Source organism: Cherax quadricarinatus, chromosome 29, assembly GCF_038502225.1.
Source record: "Cherax quadricarinatus isolate ZL_2023a chromosome 29, ASM3850222v1, whole genome shotgun sequence".
NCBI classification, from domain to species: domain Eukaryota; kingdom Metazoa; phylum Arthropoda; class Malacostraca; order Decapoda; family Parastacidae; genus Cherax; species Cherax quadricarinatus.
In genome coordinates this window covers 2,909,750-2,924,786 of record NC_091320.1, presented here as the reverse complement: position 1 = coordinate 2,924,786, position 15,037 = coordinate 2,909,750, and the positions used below count along the sequence as shown (strand labels likewise).

The 15,037-nt window shown below is 43.8% G+C and overlaps 1 protein-coding gene across 1 annotated transcript in view; it reads left to right on the top strand.

Moving 5' to 3' along the window:
• Nucleotides 1–2,243: 2,243 nt before the first annotated feature.
• LOC128690644 (RING finger protein 37) overlaps nt 2,244–15,037 on the top strand; it is a 67,004-nt gene continuing 54,210 nt past the window's right edge. The window contains exons 1-2 of the mRNA XM_053779383.2: nt 2,244–2,381; nt 3,520–3,671. The gene's annotated coding sequence lies outside the window, so the exon portion shown is untranslated. The remainder of the gene's footprint in view (nt 2,382–3,519; nt 3,672–15,037) is intronic.

Genomic DNA, 15,037 nt, shown 5'->3' with positions numbered 1-15,037 from the left:
AAAATATGTATTACCTATAACTAAACCCCTTTCTATACAAAGTTCAATCAAAGGGCTCCCATTATCATTTACACCTGGCACCCCAAACTTACCTACCACACCCTCTCTAAAAGTTTCTCCTACTTTAGCATTCAGGTCCCCTACCACAATTATTCTCTCACTTGGTTCAAAGGCTCCTATACATTCACTTAACATCTCCCAAAATCTCTCTCTCTCCTCTACATTCCTCTCTTCTCCAGGTGCATACACGCTTATTATGACCCACTTTTCGCATCCAACTTTTACTTTAATCCACATAATTCTTGAATTTACACATTCATATTCTCTTTTCTCCTTCCATAACTGATCCTTCAACATTACTGCTACCCCTTCCTTTGCTCTAACTCTCTCAGATACTCCAGATTTAATCACATTTATTTCCCCCCACCGAAACTCCCCTACCCCCTTCAGCTTTGTTTCGCTTAGGGCCAGGACATCCAACTTCTTTTCATTCATAACATCAGCAATCATCTGTTTCTTGTCATCCGCACTACATCCACGCACATTCAAGCATCCTATATATATATATATATATATATATATATATATATATATATATATATATATATATATATATATATATATATATGTGTGTGTGTGTGTGTGTGTTTGTGTGTGTGTGTGTCTGTCTGTCTGTTTGTGTGTGTCTGTGTCTGTGTGTGTGCAAGGTAGCTATTGCGTGTATGGTTTTGGCTATGTCGACCTCAGAAGGGCTATTAGGAGCTTAGAAAAGAAAGATTATCAAAGAATCAAGCGAAAGAAATGCTGTGATCTTGACAGAGACAAAATGCCTTACAGAATTTTTCTCCGCTTCCGTAGTGGACAACACAGAAGCTACTAGTGAAGAACCAGTACCACTACCAGATGAGTCTTCTAAGGACGCATTCCCAAGTACATCTATAGAAAATAGAAAGAACATACCAGATCAAAATAGTAAAGGTGATGAATCACCACAACAACATTATACTGATACTACTGTAGACATGAACAGTGAAGCGCCATCATGTGATTCAGACGCAGCCATGTAGTTACCTGTCAGAGAAGCATAAGAACATAAGAACATAAGAAAGGAGGAACACTGCAGCAGGCCTGTTGGCCCATACTAGGCAGGTCCTTTACAATTCATCCCACTAACAAATATTTGACCAGCCCTATTTTCAATGCCACCCAAGAAACAAGCTCCGATGTGCAAGTCCCACTCAAATCCAACCCCTCCCACTCATGTACTTATCCAACCTAAATTTAAAACTACTCAAAGTCCCAGCCTCAATAACCCAACTAGGTAGACTGTTCCACTCATCAACTACCCTATTTCCAAACCAATACTTTCCTATGTCCTTTCTAAATCTAAACTTGTCTAATTTAAATCCATTACTGCGGGTTCTCTCTTGGAGAGATATCCTCAAGACCTTGTTAATATCCTTCTGGTCAACTGTCACCATAGATACCGAAAGTGTGACACCAAAGATATAAATAAATACACATCGGCACTTATTATGTAGGGTTTATGGAATATATTACAAACTGAAAAATATAATCAAAGTATTTCTTAAAGTGAATAAAATTGAGAAAAATGAAATCATGTGTCTTCGTCGAAACCTATTTTTTTTCGAAAACTGCTGTTTATCATTCATTTTAGTTCATTTCTCCCCTCAAGGTAGGTCCCTTGACGCTGGTGAAGGGCTCTTGATCTTGGGAATTGGATCTGTGCTCCGGTTCCCTGAATTGAGACTGAATATCTTCCTTCCCCCCCTACGTGCTCTGTATAATCCTACGGGTTTAGTGCTCCCCATGATTATAATAATTTAATTCATTTCTCATTTGCAATTCAATTTAATTCCATGTTGAGGGCCCCCAAGGTCTAAATCCGGCCCTGACAAGGCCGCGGGGGCGTTGACCCCCGAAACCGTCTCCAGGTATACTCTCATGTAGAGTATTAGTGGTACAATAGTAGTGGAGTTGAGCGCCTCTGGTGGTGAGAGTGGTGACCTTGAGAGAGGTTCCTTCAGGGTGGTGATGGCATAAACCACATCCAAGGAATGTGAGCTATGCCGCCTGAGAGTGAACTTATCCTCCCAGGTGGTCCATGACTCCCACGGGTTGAGCGCTCCACCATGAGTAGTACTGATAGTGGTGGTATAGTAGTGCCATCTAGTGGTGGTAGTCAGAGTTAGTCAGGTTATCAGTGATGGTGTTATAGAGAAGGTCAGGACAGTGACCAACCTCAAGGTCACTAAGAGTCAGTTGAACTTCAGTGGTCGTATAGGAGAGACGTCCTGCTCCTCCTCCTGCCGCCCCACCGGTTTTACTGCTTCCTCACCCTTTTAAAACATCTAAATAACGTAAGTATTTCTGGTGACGTATTTGTCAGTACAACAACAGAGTTGAGCTGCAGCTCTTGGTCCCCACCACCAGTTTGGTCACCAAATTATTAATATTTTAAGTCTTAATTTTCTTTGGGGTCTAATGTCTTGGAAGGAAGGGGGGGGGGATTGACCTTAGTGGAGGGGTTTTGCTGCGAGGAACTGGAGCTACTCCACTTCCTCTGATCAAACAATAACTCTAACACTAGGCGTTACATAACCCATGATGGTGTATCCAGTTTTGAACAATTTTTTCCCATTATTGAAAAATAATGAAGGTCTCTTGATCCAAGGAACTTGCGCCTTGTGATCCAGATAGACTTCCATATAAACAAATTGTTGGTCATCAGGTATATGCGAAAGAAATATTTATTAAAGAAAAAGATAGCTTTACTTTGTTAAACATTGTTTATATCAGTCAGGCAGTAATGTTACTAGTTTATATTACATGGTAATGTTTATATTACATGGTAATGTTTATATTACATGGTAATGTATATATTACATGGTAATGTTTATATTACATGGTAATGTTTATATTACATGGTAATGTATATATTACATGGTAATGTTTATATTACATGGTAATGTATATATTACATGGTAATGTATATATTACATGGTAATGTATATATTACATGGTAATGTTTATATTACATGGTAATGTTTATATTACATGGTAATGTTTATATTACATGGTAATGTTTATATTACATGGTAATGTATATAATACATGGTAATGTATATATTACATGGTAATGTTTATATTACATGGTAATGTTTATATTACATGGTAATGTTTATATTACATGGTAATGTTTATATTACATGGTAATGTATATATTACATGGTAATGTATATATTACATGGTAATGTATATATTACATGGTAATGTATATATTACATGGTAATGTATATATTACATGGTAATGTATATATTACATGGTAATGTTTATATAACATGGTAATGTTTATATTACATGGTAATGTTTATATTACATGGTAATGTTTATACATGGTAATGTTTATATTACATGGTAATGTTTATATTACATGGTAATGTTTACCCATAAATATGTGTAATGTTCATGGTTATAATGCAAATGTTTTGTTACAGGTGTGGTAACTGAGGATTGCTGTGCCTGGCTGTGTCTGCTGCAACATTGATCAAGACAGCAACATTGACCACTCTGAGGGGTGGAGACAACTGCACTAGTAAATGGTCTGAGCCGTAACATTTAGTGTTATACCTGGAGAGGGTTACTTCAGGTATGTGGAAATGTAGCAGCTGGAGATGTTGTCAGAGGTGGGCAGGGCCCACTTGTAAGGTATTTCCAGGTTATAAGTCTAAAGTTTGGTTATTGAAGCAGATAGTAATTGTATTAAGTGGGAAGGTGGTGGGGAAAGTATAGGAAAGATTGTGAGAAATTGATATCTTGAATGGGAAGTATTAGCTTATCTCTCGACCTCCCCTCAAGGAAGGTTCCTTGATGTTGGTGAGGGGCTCTTGATTTAGGGAATTGGATCTGTGCTCCAGTTCCCCGAATTAAGCCTGAATGCCTTCCACATATCCCCCCCCCAGGCGCTGTATAATCCTCCGGGTTTAGCGCTTCCCCCTTGATTATAATAATAATTATCTCTCGACCAGAGATGAAATCTCTGGCCGGGAAATAATGAGGAATGTATTCTATAGATTACTTTGAATGGAGTAGAAATAAAAATGGGAGAAGTGGGTTGTAAAGCTAAGAGTTGAAGACTGATTAGATTTTAGGGAGTTAGTGTAACATCTTCATTATGCAGTCTTGACCCATCCTGCAAGATTGTAGGAAGCAGAGATGAAATATGTGATATATCATGGCTCAGTTGATAATGGTGTTAACTGAAGAACCGGGATTCGTTCCCGGGCACAAGTGGGCATGTTCCCTTATATTCATTGGCACTGTTCACATAAGAGAGGAGGAACACTGCAGCAGGCCTACTGGTAAGGGTCTCATCCTGGGGGAGTATAAATACCCTAATAAAAGTGTCATAAATGTCATCCTGACTTGTGTAATTCTGTGTTAATCTACCTGGTTAATAATTATACTGAGATAGTTTAGTGTGGTGAGGGTAATGGTAGACGTCTTGATGCCGGGTGTAAGGAAAGCCTATTAAATCGGGAATATCCATTAAAAGACATAAAGGAGCACAGAAGCAGGCTTATTGGCCCATGCTAGGCAGGTCTAACTTTCAACCACTCACTTGTCTAACCTATTTTTAAAACTACAATTTTCTTTAGGCAGAATATATTATAGCCGGAAAAATAAATTACAGTTCCTCAGAAATGTGGAATTAACTATTTCTATTTTTCAGTAGGGTTGTAGAGGACCTGGCCAAACATCAATTTTATGCTTTGAAGTCCCAAAAATATTTTCAGTGGTATAGACTTGTGTATAGAGACTCCAGAGTCTGTATTAGAGCGTCTTGGGGGGGGGGGAGGAGCATTTGCTTTGAAATTGGGTTAATAAGTATATATTTACAGAGACTTTGTAGCCTGATTGATCTTGTGGAGAAATTTTCTCCAGGAGGGGGGTATCAGCCCCCTTCAGCCCCTTTCAGCCCTGAGGGGCCCAGCCCTCTCAGAAGGGGCAAATATCTTGTTTACTGCTACAGCGAGTAATTGATCCCAGATGCAGTACCAGTATACGACCTGTGGTCAAGCAACCGCCGCTCCTTGCAGTCCAGTGTTGCAGAGTGTATTTTAATAAGAGACAGTACATCTCTTACCTTAGCAGGACAATTAAGGTAAATCCTGCTCCCACTTTATTACCATAGTAAAGATAGTGGACATTGTTGTCTATGCTAAAGACAGCAAGAAACAAACATTCTGCTTTGCCTCATGGAGGAAGTGGCAAGGAAGCAAAAGTACTAGGTCAGCTTTTCCTTTGTGCTGGGGGCAGTGACGGCGTGGGGAGTTGTGGCATCTTCAGATTACTTTTGACTCTACTGAGAGTGACACTGACGCCAGGATAACCAACAAAGAACGATCTGTGCGTTAGTGTGAACAAAGTGTCTCATAAAACACAATAAACACTTAAGAGAAGTGTGATCAGCTTCTTTAGTGATAAGATTGAGAACAAAGACAAATCTTGTGGAACATTGTGTACCAGTGTGCGTATTCCTAGACTATGGAAGACGTGGACATCCAAGGACACTTCAGCTTCTATCAAGTCACCGTCAACATGGCAGCCAGAGCCCTCGCTGAGGGCCTGGCTATACACTACTTCTATATCAATCCAGCCTTCATTGAAGCAGAAAAATACCAACAAATCCCACAGTGCTTTAACTGTTACTCATACCAGCATATCACCAAAAACTGCCCTGCCAAAGACAAGTACTGCTCCACCTGTGGCCTTGAGGGTCACGACTTCAAGAATTGCACTACTGCTTCCCCACCGCAATGCATGAACTGCAAGGATGACCATCATACTCTTGCTGCAAGGTGCCCTATCAGAAGGGACATACTCAAAAAACATCAACAACAACAGAAGTCCAAACCACAAGCACCCACATATTCTGCTATTGCCAAGATTCAAGCAGACACTACCAAGATCCTACAAGCCACGCAAGCTGCTCCTACCACCTTCCTCACACCACCTGCTGCCGATCCCACCAAGATCCTATGTTGCATCATGTATGCTCATGTACAGAATGCAGCTGAGCCTGGCTCCTTCAACACCACCATCAACGAAGTATTCAAACTCAACAACATGCCTGAACTCACATTCCCTGCATCACCACCTTCCAGTGAGATCCTACAAACCACTGCAAATATTGCCAGCTTAACTGCTGTGCCACCACTGACACAACCTCCACTCGACATAGAGATGGACCAGTCTGAGACCACTGATACGTCGGCAAATCCCACCAATGAGAGTCCACCACCACCTGCCTCCACCGCCACCGCAACTATCCAAGCCGAGGCCTTGCCTCGGACAATTCAACCGCCAGCCAAGAAAGCTAAAACACAAGAAGCAAGGGCTGCAACTCCCCACACCGCTACTACTGCTCCACCACAACAAGGAGCCAAGGTCAAGACTGCCAAAACTCAAGAACCAAGAGCTGCAGCTCCCCAGACCACCGCCAATCCCCCACGGCAACAAGAAGCCAAGGGCAAGAGTGGTGGACACTGCACAACCAACCAGAAGAAGAACCCAATGCAAACTCCAGAATGTGAGCAGGACATCAACGACATTGTGAAACCCAACTTAGAACACTTTGCCAACCGTATCTACTCCGCCCTCAACCATGCTGGAATCGACCACGAAGCACTGAGGAACAGGTTTAATCAGCTTGCTGCAGAGGGTTCCCCCCTCTAGCACTACCATCAAGACAAGTTTCCCCAGCACTTTGCTGCCTGCTAAAGCTGGAGTGTGGCTCCAATGGGACCCTGTTTTCTGCCTCTGCCCAACTGTGACGCTGAAGATCCCAAGCAAGAAGACACTCCCCACTTGGGGAGTCAATGCAAGATAGAAGAAGAAGTTACCCTCCAACCGGGGGGCCCAAGAGAGAAGAAAGAAGAATGAAGAAGACGAACGACACCCCCGCCCCGGGGGCCACCGCCGGGTCACCATCTGGAGAAGACCCGGGCCGGAATTACCGGCAAATCTCTAATGAATGAATGAAGTCTCTACCCAAGAGAATCCAGCTGACATGTTGTCACGTGGTGTCCCACTCAAGAAATTTGTAGATAATAAATTATGGCTCCACGGACCGAACTGGCTCTCTAATGAAAATAACTGGCCTCAGATGCAGTACCAGTATACGACCTGTGGTCAAGCGACCACCGCTCCTTGCAGTCCAGTGTTGCAGAGTGTATTTTAATAAGAGAGAGTACATCTCTTACCTTAGCAGGACAATTAAGGTAAATCCTGTTCCCACTTTATTGGAGTCTGGTACAGCAGAGCCCTCAGGGGTTTCCTGCTGCCAGACCCTGGGTCTCGTGTTCCTAGGTGCTTCCCTAGTGTTCGCAGAGGCTGTTTGCTACAAGCACTGGGCCTCGTGCTCCCAGGGGCTGTCTGCTACAAGCACTGGACCTCGTGCTCCTAAGGGCTCCTTGCTAGAAGTCCTAGGCCACGTGTTCCCTTGGGCTCCCCGCTACAAGTCTTGGGCCTTGTGTTCCTAGGCGCTGGATTTCCTAATCATTGGCACCCAGGCGGCACACTGAAGATCATCATACTTGGCCCTACACTGCTGCCATATACTCCACCACCTTCACTGAGGAGTTATGAAGTGCAGGAAGACATCACTCCTGCCATCCTTCACTCATCATCAGCTCTGGTGTTCCAGTTCAGCATGAAGAACGTCAAGCCGCAGTTACAGAACCTTCATGTTGGTGAAGGGATACACATCTGAGGGTGTTTATCAGTGCTTGAGTTGCACGATCCCATCAGGACAAAGGTAGCAAACCATCGTCTATATGATAGAGAAATATTGTCAACATCCACCCAATAAACTCCTTGTATGGACTGTCTTACAAGAGTTGTGGCACATATAAAGTATAGGTCAGTGATGCCCTGTAAAACATCACTCACGGCCTTTCCAAACTGCTTGTCTCATCTGGACTTCATAGCTCAAGAACTCTACTCATGGCACCCAGGCCACCCAGGCCACACTGGCACCCAGGCCACGCTGGCACCCAGGCCACACTGGCACCCAGGCCACACTGGCACCCAGGTTACACTGGCACCCAGGCCACACTGGCACCCAGGCCACACTGGCACCCAGGCCACACTGGCACCCAGGTTACACTGGCACCCAGGTTACACTGGCACCCAGGCCACACTGGCACCCAGGCCACACTGGCACCCAGGCCACACTGGCACCCAGGCCACACTGGCACCCAGGTTACACTGGCACCCAGGCCACACTGGCACCCAGGTTACACTGGCACCCAGGTTACACTGGCACCCAGGCCACACTGGCACCCAGGTTACACTGGCACCCAGGTTACACTGGCACCCAGGCCACACTGGCACCCAGGCCACACTGGCACCCAGGCCACACTGGCACCCAGGCCACACTACAGGAAGTCACAACTGTTCTCTGCACACTAATCACATACCTCACCACCATCATCAAAGAGGTATGAAGTACAGGAAGACACCACCTCCAGTATTTCATTCCTCATCATCAGCCCAAGCGCTGGAGCCCTACATGAACAAATGTCATGCCACGAATGCAGAAGAACATATATGGAGGCCTGGTCACAGACCGGGCCGCGGGGGCGTTGACCCCCGAAACTCTCTCCAGGTAAACTCCAGGTATAGTAAAGATAGTGGACATTGTTGTCTATGCTAAAGACAGCAAGAAACAAACATTCTGCTTTGCCTCATGGAGGAAGTGGCAAGGAAGCAAAAGTACTAGGTCAGCTTTTCCTTTGTGCTGGGGGCAGTGACGGCGTGGGGAGTTGTGGCATCTTCAGATTACTTTTGACTCTACTGAGAGTGACACTGACGCCAGGATAACCAACAAAGAACGATCTGTGCGTTAGTGTGAACAAAGTGTCTCATAAAACACAATAAACATTTAAGAGAAGTGTGATCAGCTTCTTTAGTGATAAGATTGAGAACAAAGACAAATATTGTGGAACATAGTGTACCAGTGTGCGTATTCCTAGACTATGGAAGACGTGGACATCCAATGACACTTCAGCTTCTATCAAGTCACCGATACCTGTCGAAGGTGTGAAGAACACCATAGCTCACGCTAAAAGAGCAAGGTAGGTTACGAATTTCTTGTAGTACGGGGAACTGCGCAGTTCTTGAGTCGCAAGGAGGCCTGGTGGCCTGGTGGCTAAAGCTCCCGCTTCACACACGGAGGGCCCGGGTTCGATTCCCGGCGGGTGGAAACATTTCGACACGTTTCCTTACACCTGTTGTCCTGTTCACCTAGCAGCAAATAGGTACCCGGGTGTTAGTCGACTGGTGTGGGTCGCATCCTGGGGGACAAGATTAAGGACCCCAATGGAAATAAGTTACAGTCCTCGATGACGCACTGACTTTCTTGGGTTATCCTGGGTGGCTAACCCTCCGGGGTTAAAAATCCGAACGAAATCTTATCTCATATTATAGTCGGCAGTTAGGTGCGGACTTTTGAGTCCACACAAGTAAGTTTGTCAGCCAGCAGTGAAGGAAATATGCTGACATAACACCCCTAGGGGTAATTTATAATCTTACAAATTATAACTCATTACAGCCCGTTGAGAGATAACTTCGACAGCTTCTTAAGACCTCGTCTGCAGGGGCGGCAGTGCAGGCAATGAGCTGTCTTTCTAAGTTAAGTTTCCCTATATTTAAACTTATCTGGTAAATCCATTTCTCAACAGATCTTACCTAAAACCCCTTGATCTTACCTAGAGCCCCTTGATCGTACCTAGAGCCCCTTTGATCTTACCTAGACCCCTTTAATCTTACCTAGACCCCTTTAATCTTACCTAGACCCCTTTAATCTTACCTAGACCCCTTTGATCTTGACTAGACCCCTTGATCTTACCTAGACCCCCTTGATCTTACCTAGACCCCCTTGATCTTACCTAGACCCCCTTGATCTTACCTAGACCCCCTTTGATCTTACCTAGACCCCTTGATCTTACCTAGACCCCTTCGGTCTTAACTAGAATACATTGATCTTGCCTAGACCCCTTTGATCTTACCTAGACCCCTTTGATCTTACCTAGACCCCCTTTGATCTTACCTAGACCCCTTGATCTTACCTAGACCCCTTGATCTTACCTAGACCCCTTTGATCTTAACTATAATACATTGATCTTGCCTAGACCCCTTTGATCTTACCTAGACCCCCCTTGATTTTACCTAGACCCCTTTGATCTTACCTAGACCCCCTTTGATCTTACCTAGAATCATTTGACCTTAGAATCCTTTGATCTAACCTAGACCGCCTTGATTTTACCTAGACCTCTTTGATCTTACCTAGACCCATTTAATCTTGCCTAGACCCATTTGATCTTGCCTAGACCCATTTGATCTTGCCTAGGCCCCCTTGATCTTACCTAGACCCCATTCGATCTTACCTAGACCTCCTTTGATCTTACCTAGACCCCCTTTGATCTTACCTAGACCCCCTTTGATCTTACCTAGACCCCCTTTGATCTTGCCTAGATCCCCTTTGATCTTACCTAGACTCCCTTTGATCTTACCTAGACTCCCTTTGATCTTACCTAGACCCCCTTTGATCTTACCTAGAACCCCCTTTGATCTTACCTAGAACCCCCTTTGATCATACCTAAACCACCTTTGATCTTTCCTAGACCCCTTTGATCTTTCCTAGACCCCTTTGATCTTTCCTAGACCCCTTTGATCTTACCAAGACCCCTTTGATCTTGCCTAGACCCCTTTGATCTTGCCTAGACCCCTTTGATCTTGCCTAGACCCCTTTGATCTTGCCTAGACCCCTTTGATCTTGCCTAGACCCCTTTGATCTTGCCTAGACCCCTTTGATCTTACCTAGACCTCCTGATTTTACCTAGGCCCCCTTAATCTTGCTTAGACACCTTGTTCACCCCTAGACCCCTTTGATCTTACCTAGACCCTCTTGATCTTACCTAGACCCTATTTGATCTTACCTAGTACCCCTTTGATTTGCCTAGACTCCCCTTGATCTTACCTAGACTCCCCTTGATCTTGCATAGACTCCCCTTGATCTTACCTAGACTCCCCTTGATCTTACCTAGACTCCCCTTGATCTTACCTAACACTTGCATCAAGACACCTTCACTAGCCCTTTGTGCTAGTGAAGGTGTCTTGATACAAGCAGTTGCAAGTACCCTCCCCTTCCTTGGATCAAACCTGATTACCTAACATTCTCCAAGCTGTGTATAACCCTATGGATTATAGATCTATATAGTTATGGTAAATTCGGTTGGGTATTCCCTGGAACGCAGGCGGGAGAGATACATGATTATATACACCTGGAGAATCCTAGAGGGACTAGTGCCGAACTTGCACACGAAAATCACTCACAACAAAAGCAAAAGACTTGGCAGACGATGCAACATCCCCCCAACGAAAAGCAAGGGTGTCACTAGCACGTTAAGAAACAATACAATAAGTGTCAGGGGCCCGAGATCTTACTTAGAATCCCCTTGATCTTTCCTAGACCCCTTTGATCTTGCCTAGACCCCTTTGATCTTGCTTAGACCCCTTTGATCTTGCTTAGACCCCTTTGATCTTGCTTAGACCCCTTTGATCTTACCTAGACCCCTTTGATCTTACCTAGAGAAACCAAAAGATCGTCTCGAATTGCTTTCCCATTGTTGGTTTCCACAAGTGTATTGTAAGTAGTTTTATGTATTTGGGTACTTAGGTTAAGAATTTAACTGGAGAATCTGCTATATGCATTATGAATGCATATAGCAGGGGAGAGTAATCTCCCCTGAAGGCATAGATTACGTAGAACTGTGGGCCTGGGAACCCACCAACGACCTTCAGTAGCTGTCTGCAGTCTGTTATTGCACATGGTTTCCGTGGGGATGTTGGTGGGTTTCGGGCTTTGGGTAGTGGTTGTGGTGGGTGTTCTACGTTTTTTATGCCTTTGGCCAAACTGTGCAAAGTTAAATATTGATCCATAGAGTTTACACAATTTCATCATTTTGGAAAATTTAATCGGTTTTCAGGTTCTTATGAATATAAAGGTTTTATCGTTCAGATTTGCAGTTGGTTTGATACTTTGTAAGTAGTGAAGTCTAACACTTCTGGCAACAGACGTTAATGATGAAAATTAAAAACCTCTGTGATCTGAAGTGAGGTGTTAGTTGGCAGAAAGGATTCACTAACATCTGATGCTGATGAATATAGTTAAGGGGTGATTTAGATTGGTATTAGTGAGAATAGTATTAACCCTGCTAGGTTAGAAAAATAGAGGTAGAGTGGGGGCTTGAATGTAGTGGTCGTCAGGTTGTGCCTAGAATGCCAGCCATAACTGGCAGGTAAGGTAGGTTATGAATTCAGGCTAGCATAGTATTGTGTTAGGAAACTGGTATACGACAGACCTCCAACTGGTTAGGTAACCCCATAGTGTTGGTTGTTAGCCTGGTGTGCTATGAGGGACGTGGAAGTGTAGGGGAAATGCAATGTTGTCTTGATGATCCTAACTACCTTCGTGTTAAATTTGGATGCCCTTCAAGGGTTGTCTTTGTGCTAGTGAAGGTGTCTTGATACAAGCAGTTACAAGTACCCTCCCCTTCCTTGGATCAAACCTGATTACCTAACATTCTCCAAGCTGTGTATAACCCTATGGATTATAGATCTATATAGTTATGGGAAATTCATTTGGGTATTCCCTGGAACGCAGGCGGGAGAGATACATGATTATATACACCTGGAAAATCCTAGAGGGACTAATACCGAACTTGCACACGAAAATCACTCACAACGAAAGCAAAAGACTTGGCAGACGATGCAACATCCCCCAACGAAAAGCAAGGGTGTCACTAGCACGTTAAGAGACAATACAATAAGTGTCAGGGGCTCGAGATCTTACTTAGAATCCCCTTGATCTTTCCTAGACCCCTTTGATCTTTCCTAGATCCCTTTCATCTTACCTAGACCCCTTTGATCTTGCCTAGGCCCCTTTGATCTTACCTAGACCCCTTTGATCTTACCTAGACCCCTTTGATCTTGCCTAGGCCCGTTTGATCTTGCCTAGACCCCTTTGATCTTGTCTAGACCCCTTTGATCTTGTCTAGACCCCCTGATCTTACTTAGGCCCCCTTAATCTTGCTTAGACCCCTTGATCCTACCTAAACCCTTTTTTCACACCTAGACCCCGTTGGACTTACCTAGACCCTCTTGATCTTACCTAGACCCTCTTTGATCTTACCTAGAGCCCCTTGATCTTACCTAGACCCATTTTGATCTTACCTAGATTCCCCTAGATCTTACCTAGACTCCCGTTGATCTTATGTAGACTCCTTTGATCTTTCCTAGATCCCTTTGATCTTACGTAGACCCCTTTGATCTTACCTAGACCCCCTTTGATCTTATCTAGACCCCCTGATCTTACCTAGGCCCCATTAATCTTGCTTAGACCCCTTGATCTTACCTAGACCCCTTGTTCACACCTAGACCCTCTTGATCTTACCAAGACCCTCTCTGATCTTACCTAGACCCCCATTTGATTTTTATCTTTACCTTCATTCCCCCTTTGCGCCGCTTCTGCTCTGCAAATTAGTAAGGCCTATACGTGAAATATGTGGCATAGTTGTGGTGTAGGTCTACAGTTTAGTTTCTATCAAAATAACTTACAGAATAAGGTGGCGTATAGAACTAGAAAATCTTGTATATGCATTATGAATGCATATGGCAGGGGAGAGTAATCTTCCCTGAAGGCATAGGGTACGTAGAACTGTGGGCCTGGGAACCCACCAACCACCTTCCGAAGCTGTATGCAATCTGTTTTTGCACGTGGTTTCTAAGGGTATGTTGGTGGGTTCCAGGCTTTGGGTAGTGGTTGCGGTGGGTGTTCTACGTATTTTGTCTTTGGCAAGTCTAATGATGCTTTGTTTAGTAAGCTCACAACACTGACACTTGGGTAGGAAACTTTAGACGTTTTGATATAACCTGGGTTGTCTTGAGAGCAGTTTCGACTGCACCTGGAATTTGTTTTGGTACCGTTTTTCTTGGACCAGATTTCTCTAACTTTTGTTTCCACATTATAAAAGGTGTACAATACCAAGTTGGGAAGAGACATTGTGACAGGTATCATTATTCATGAAATGTTTCGCTTGGGGAGTAGACTTTATCTGTCGACTACAGAGGTGACAACAGTCTTGGAGACTAAAGTGGAGAGTTAATTTTGAGCTCTACCCTCCAGCCTTGATAAAAGATGGTCAATCTCTTAGCCAGACTTTTTTTTTATTTAACTTCTGATTTCTTACCTAACATTGGCCAACAAGAATATTCGAGTTTCTTTTCATGTCTATTGTAAGCCCCTGTTGAACTTTATTATTGAAGGTTAACTTGTCTCAATTTCCCCCCTGATTTTATACTGACACTATTTCAGTTACGAACACTGTTATTACTGCTATTAATGTTACTGCTACCTCCACAACTACCATGACTTACTGCTAGACTAACTACCAGCACTTCTATTATTGTCAGTACTAATAGAAGTGCTGGTACATTAGCATTATCACTACCACCATTGGTATTACCACAAATCTTACCAGTACTACCTACCCTACTGTTGTTGTTATTACTACTGCTTTTACTGCTACTGTCTATATCACTACTACTGTTTTTTGAAACTTGGTCGACTGACGTCCTATGTAATTTCAATCCCCCCCCCTCCATGGCTTTTGCGACCTGTCTTGTGGTCTGTTATACTTTCTGAACCTTGGTCTGACTTGATACTCGTCCAAGAGAAACCAGAAGATTGTCTCGAATTGCTTTCCCATTGTTGGTTTCCACTAGTGTATTGTAAGTAGTTTTATATATTTGGGTACTTAGGTTAAGAATTTAACTGGAGAATCTGCTATATGCATTATGAATGCATATAGCAGGGGAGAGTAATCTCCCCTGAAGGCATAGATTACGTAGAACTGTGGGCCTGGGAACCCACCAACGACCTTCAGTAGC